Raw genomic sequence first — 6,957 nt, forward strand, 5'->3', positions numbered from 1 at the left:
ATTTTTGTAAAATATTCTATTTTTTAATGATTTTATATAGTTTCTCTAAAATATTGGTGATTTTTAGGGTAAAATAATTTTATATTATAAAACTTGGGCAATTCATTTTTAGAGAAAAAAGAAATGAACAAATTTGTTTTTTTTTAAAGCATGGAAACTTAGCCCAAATGTGAATATTATACCCTACAATTTTTTTTATATCTCACCGTATCAAACACATGCACTCTCTATCTTTCCATATTTATCTATCTTTCACTCCCTCCCTCTCTCTATTTCTCTCATCTTCCCTCTCTCCCCCCACCATCTATATCTCTATCTCCCTCAATATCTCCGTCTTTGTCTCTCTATCTCACCCTCAAAACATAGACAATGTATCTCCCTCCCTCTTCCTATCCCTCTATATTTTCCTCTTCTCTCTCTTCCCTCCTCTATGCTACTCTCTCTTCCTTCCCTCCCTCCTCTCTCCCTCACTCTCTCTCCATCTCTCCTTCACTCTCTCTCCATATCTCCCTTGTCACTCCCCCTCTCACTCCACCTTTCTCTCTCTATGTATTTCTTCTCCCCCCCTCTTTCTTCCCCTCCAACTCCATCTCTCTCTCGATTCCTTTCTCTCCCACCTCCATTTGTATCTCTCCCCAATATCTCCCTCTCTATCTCTCTCTCTCTCCAACATCCAATCCATTAATATATACTGAAACCAACGCAATACAACATTATTAACTGAAATTAATCTAATCCAATTATTCTATCACACTTAAACTAATGCATTAGTTGAAAATTAAGATCACTATTTTCTATACATTTTAATGCAATAATGCTCACTATGAGATACATGTGTAATTCCTTACATATTCAACATGATATTGACACGTGACACCTTAAAAAGTTGTAGTCAATTACAAATAGTTTATAGTTTCAAGAAACAAGCATTCAAGTGAGTGGACATTTTATTTAAGATGAAAATTCAAGTATGATATTTATGGTTGAATTACTGAACACATAAATCAATTGACATTGGTAATAATTTTTTTGCTTATTTTGAAATCAATGCACATCTTACATCATACATCTAGTTAATATATATCTAACTCCCTCCTTCTCTTCTTCTCTCTCTCTTGAGTCCTCTCTCTCCATTTCTCTCCCACCTCCCTCTGTCTCTCTCCTCCAACACTCTCTCACACCTCTTTCTATCTCTTTCTTCCATCCAATTCATAAATGTACATTGAAATCAATTCAATCCAACAATATTCATTGAAATCAATGTAATCACTTAATTCGATCACACTTAAACTAATGCATTGGTTGAAAATTAAGATCACTATTTTCTATATATTGTAATGGTATAACACTCACTATGATATACATGTGTAATTCCTTCCATGTTCAACATGATATTGACATGTGGCACATTAAAAAGTAGTATAAAGTATAAAAAGGAATTTATATTTCTCAAAATTTTAATAATTTAAAATTAAATCAAATTCGTCATTAAAATTTTATAGATTATAATACTCTCTAATTTTATTTTTTAACTTTATAATGTGATACCATCAATTTAAATATGAAAATATTCATTCTAAAGTCTAATAAGTTCAAAAATCATTTTAGTACGAAAAAAAAACCAACAAGATTTATATTAAGGATAAACTATTGTTTACATATTCATGAGCTCCTGTCATATGGATCATAATAGAAAGGCTTATAATGGAAATTTTACCCTTATCATAATAAAAATATTTCCTTTCCATTATGTCCAAAATATATGCCAACATCGCAACAATTTCCTATTTACAACCTTAAAAATAGAAAAATAAAAAACATTGTCTTATATACCCCATCAAAAAAAAAAATACTAATAGAAAGGGGTAATTCCAACTTCTTGTTGACCTCCACCAGCTTGAGTAGGTGTCCAACCTTTGATGGGGCATCCACCACAACATTCTTCTACCAATATATATGAGCACAATGAATATCATTGAAAAGGGTTAAGAATGACCTGATTCTCTTCATCCAGAAAGAGAAAGAAGGTGGTGCAAATGATGAATTATTTAGAGTCCATTCAATAACCACTTTTGACTCTCCAAAAATATCAATTTCATCACTTTGTATCCATCTCGTATAGAATAACACACCCCATAATGCCATAATTTCTGCCCTTATATTGGACCCAACTCCTCCAAAACAACTAAATGGAAATATGTACTCAGATATATAAGAATGAAGATACAACATCTGCATTGTGATAAAAAGCACCATAAAAAAAAAACCACCAAGTAACTTACTATATAAATTCACTGGTTGGATATGTCTGGACCTTTGGTGTTTTTCCACAAGCCCAATTTCCATGAAGTAAGCGCAAATTTTCATGCATGTACCAAATATATCTGGTGCTTTATATTCAAATATGCATGAATTCCTACAATTCTAGATCCCCAACATGATATAAAAATGAAGAATATTGTACGCTTTATATTCCTACATCCATCCCCTCTAGTATATATACATCGAAATACGATTCCACGTTGTATGAATTTTTATAGTGTTAAATACACCAGTCCAGATGGAAAAGGGAAGGGCAATTCTAAAATATTTGATCCACATATTCTAGTGCCGATTTGCATAATATACATATATCTAACCCCTTAAAACCTCGATGACACAAGTTATCCCATGTAAGAATTGTGCTTTTCCAAAATAAACATCCAAAGCACTTAAGTTTGATCGAAAGGTTCTAGGACCAAATATTATTAAACAAACCATATTCACCATTCAACAAATATAGACAAGAAATAAACCTATAAGAATATTTTACCTGAATTTGACCCTGGACCAACTTTCCAACCCATGTGAACATGTATTGCTCCTAATTTAAGGTAATACCTTCAATGATAATATTATTTATGTAATTGTCCCATATACTGGCCAAATCCCAAAATAGGCTCAGGTCATGCTTTCGAGTCTAAATGTGATATGTAAAAAGAGGATCTAAAGTCACTCAAATCTAGTTGATATAATATATACCCATATTTCAAATACGTCGGATGAGATAGTTAGGTAGGATGTGGATTCCATTAAAACCCAATGTTGTGTCCGAACCAATCTCAACTTTCGATCGTTTACAAATCTTCCACTATAAATTTCCAATGAGCCATTTTTTAATTTTCATCATATGAAGCCAGATGCAGGAGATTGATCCTCATCTCTAATCCAAGCCTCTAAAGACAATTTGTTTAGATTTTTATCTTGAATGATATTTTGGCAGGTGGCAGAACTAGTTAAGGCCCTCCACAAACTTTTTACCCCCAGATCCCTGCCAAAATTTTCAATATCTAGTATGCCGCAACCACGCCCCATTGTAGGATTTGAGATGTCCATTAACCTAGCAAGATGAAATTTATGAAAATTTTTATCATCGCATGTACCATAATTTCAATTAAATTAGAAATGATAGCCTTTATATTTTCGATGATGGAGTGGGGTAAAATGTATAAATGAATCCAATATACATTAATTATTTGTAGGAATGATTGAACTAAAATTAGTCTACCTCCAGTCAATAACTAATGATGTGCCCATATTTTCAATTTGCGTTCAAATTTTTCTATCAACACTACACAGAAAATATCTTCTAACAAAGGTTTTTGTGGAAGCCGTAATAAAAATAGCCTAAAAATTCGTTTTTAGCGGAGGTGGGTGGAAAAATGTTTTAGCGGATGTTTTTTGGATTGTGCACCTACAATATACAAATCCGCGAGTGCTTTATTATCCATATAAGAATTGGCGCCGCATAGAACATGGTGCACCATGGATTCTTTTTGTTTATATAAAATAAAATAAAAACACGATGTGCTAAATAACATATTGCATCGCTGCATGAATAATAAATAGCACCGAAAATTGCTTAACTTTTAAAATTCATTCGGTTATATACACCTGCAACATCAGTTCCCTTCCTATAGTAAAACGCCCTAGTGCATAGTAAGAAGGAGCACCACTATAGTTTTTAAATTAAAAAAAATACGGTGTTATTTTCCAACGATGCATCAATGTTGTAAATTCCCTGGATCATCTTCTAAAAAGCACCACTAGGGAGTTTTTATTTTTGTTAAAAATATCGTTGTTATGGTCAAACAAAGAAGCACTATGGTACCTGTATTAGAATGCCCCAAGGTGTCTTAATAAAATCACCGCTATAGATTTTTTAATTAAGAAAAAAGCGTTCCTTTTGGATATCTTCTGCATCGATACAGTTATAGTAATGTATCAGAGGAGTGTTAAATAGGGGAAAAAATATCGTGACCATAAATTTCATTTTTACCATCTACATTGTTGGAGAGGTCTAAAGCAAAATGCCAATCTTGCCTCATTCAAGCGCCCTAACATCAATGTTTCTCTTACTCAACATCCTTCCATACCGTGCTCAATGCTTTACCTTCCAATTTTTTCAAACCATGATGAAATTTGTTTTTCTCAATTACGTGTCAATAATGCCTCCTCGATGAGAAAATGTTTAGGTAATTTCTATGTTTCTCTCTAATTTAATTTTTCAGTGGATTGCAAATAATATTAAAATAGCCATTCTTTTTTAAAAATCAAGTTTTTTCCTACACAGTGCACTCATTATGTTCGAATCACATTGATAGCAGTGCACCCTGTAAATTTATAGGGTGCACTGTAGTTTGGTGCATGAAAATAACACACTACTATTGTTCTAGAGTGTTTTGTAAATTAAAATGTGCTAGGAAAGCTATAAATTGTATGTCGGTGCATACAATTTTTAGGTTATGTCTGGTGTATTTATATTTACCAATTGCACTGCAAATATAATATTTAAAAATATACCTATAGCTAGGTGCATTCAATAATTTGAACATTCTGTATCAGTATGAAAAGGTTATATATATGAACTCATGCATAAGTGTGATGCACCATGATGAAAGTTTAAATATGTGAACCAACAATGGTGAATGCTACGTATGTGTGCACTGATATCGGTGCAGTTGTGTTTGACAACACACTGAAGCTGGTGCATTCCTGATTTTTGGGCGCATCGATGATTTTTTTTAATTGAAAGTTATGCTTCCATATTTAGAAATATATTTTCCATTTAATAAAAAAAAATGTATTTTATGTATGAAGCTGAAGTATTTGATATGTCAATCATGTAGCAGAGACATAAGAAAAGGGAGAAGCAACAAGAGCAACAGTAAATGGTGGACCAATACAATATGATCTAACCATGGGAGGCTAGAGAGAGAGAGAGGGATTTATACCCTTTCCTTATTATTGCAGCGACTCGAGCACTCTTAAGGAATGTAGGCCTCCTCAAGTATTATGAGGAAGCTACATCCTTGAAGATGCACTCTGTCTTATTGGCACATCCAATCCACAGATGGAATGTCTAGGAGCATGGTTTCCATTTCATTCCTAGGGTGTGGTATAGGCCCTCTAAGGAGGACATATTATTTATCACCAACCTATATAGGAGGGGGGGATTTTCCTTAGTTCCCTGGTGTCCCCCTTGGGGTTCCAACAGAGATTCATCTTGCCTACTCTCAGAGATATGTTTAGCCTCATGTAGTCCATTCAACAGATTTTCAAGTACGTGGTGGACAATTGCAAATTGCTTCTTTTGTTGCATAGGAGGTTAGGTGCGTCCCATTAGTAGTCACCACCATTTCACACTTTAGTAGTGATGGGCATCGCGTTAGTTTCCCTCTTTTGTATTATACTGATTCTTTAATTCAGGCACCGTGTTATATCATATGGTGTACCATTTTTTTGAGGTAATTTTGTATGGCTTTAGATAGATGTTGAGTGATGATACATGGAAGGGAGAGCTTCCCTTTTTCTTCAGATATTTTTTGTTTATTTTTTGAGAGGTTTCCAAAGACGAGGCCTAGATTTGAACTTCATCCTCTTAGGCCAATCACTGAGGTATGGATGTACATGTGGGGCCAGATCATACCCATGAGGGGTTTGCTCGAGTATCCAACCAAGATTTTTGCCCAAAGTTATGTTTCCATATTTAGAAATATATTTTCCATTTAATAAAAAAACAATGTATTTTATGTATGGAGTTGATGTATTTGATATGTCAGTCATGTAGCAAAGACATAAGCAAAGGGAGAAGCAACAAGAGAAAGAGAAAATGGTGGATGAATACAATATGGTCTGACCATGGGAGGCTAGAGAGAGAGAGAGGGATTTATACCCTTTCCTTATTATTGCAGCGACTCGAGCGCTCTTAAGGAATGTAGGCTTCCTCAAGTACTATGAGGAAGCTACATCCTTGAAGATGCACTTTGTCTTATTGGCACATCCAATCCACAGATGGAATGTCTAGGAGGATGGTTTCCATGTCATTCCTAGGGCGTGGTATAGGCCCTCTAAGGAGGACATATTCTTTATCACTGACCTATATAGGAGGGGGGGATTTTCCTTAGTTCCCTGATCTCCCCCTTGGGGTTCCAACAGAGATTCATCTTGCCTACTCCTAACTGAGATTCATCTTGCCTACTCTCAGAGATATGTTTATCCTCATGTAGTCCATTCAACAGATTTTCAAGTACGTGGTGGACAATTGCAAATTGCTTCTTTTGTTGCATAGGAGGTTAGGTGCATCCCATTAGTAGTCACCACCATTTCACACTTTAGTAGTGATGGGCATCGCGTTAGTTTCCCTCTTTTGTATTATACTGATTCTTTAATTCAGGCACCGTGTTATATCATATGGTCTCGCATTTTTTTGAGGTAATTTTGTATGGCTTTAGATAGATGTTGAGTGATGATACATGGAAGGGAGAGCTTCCCTTTTGCTTCAGATATTTTTTGTTTATTTTTTTAGAGCTTTCCAAAGATGAGGCCTAGATTTGAAATTCATCCTCTTAGGCCAATCATTGAGGTATGGATGTATGTGCGGGGCCAGATCATACCCATGAGGGGCTTGCTCGAGTA

The sequence above is a fragment of the Pinus tabuliformis genome, chromosome 7 (genome assembly GCF_031772625.1).
Source record: "Pinus tabuliformis cultivar Carrire ecotype Pingquan chromosome 7, CPIR1, whole genome shotgun sequence".
NCBI classification, from domain to species: Eukaryota; Viridiplantae; Streptophyta; class Pinopsida; order Pinales; family Pinaceae; genus Pinus; species Pinus tabuliformis.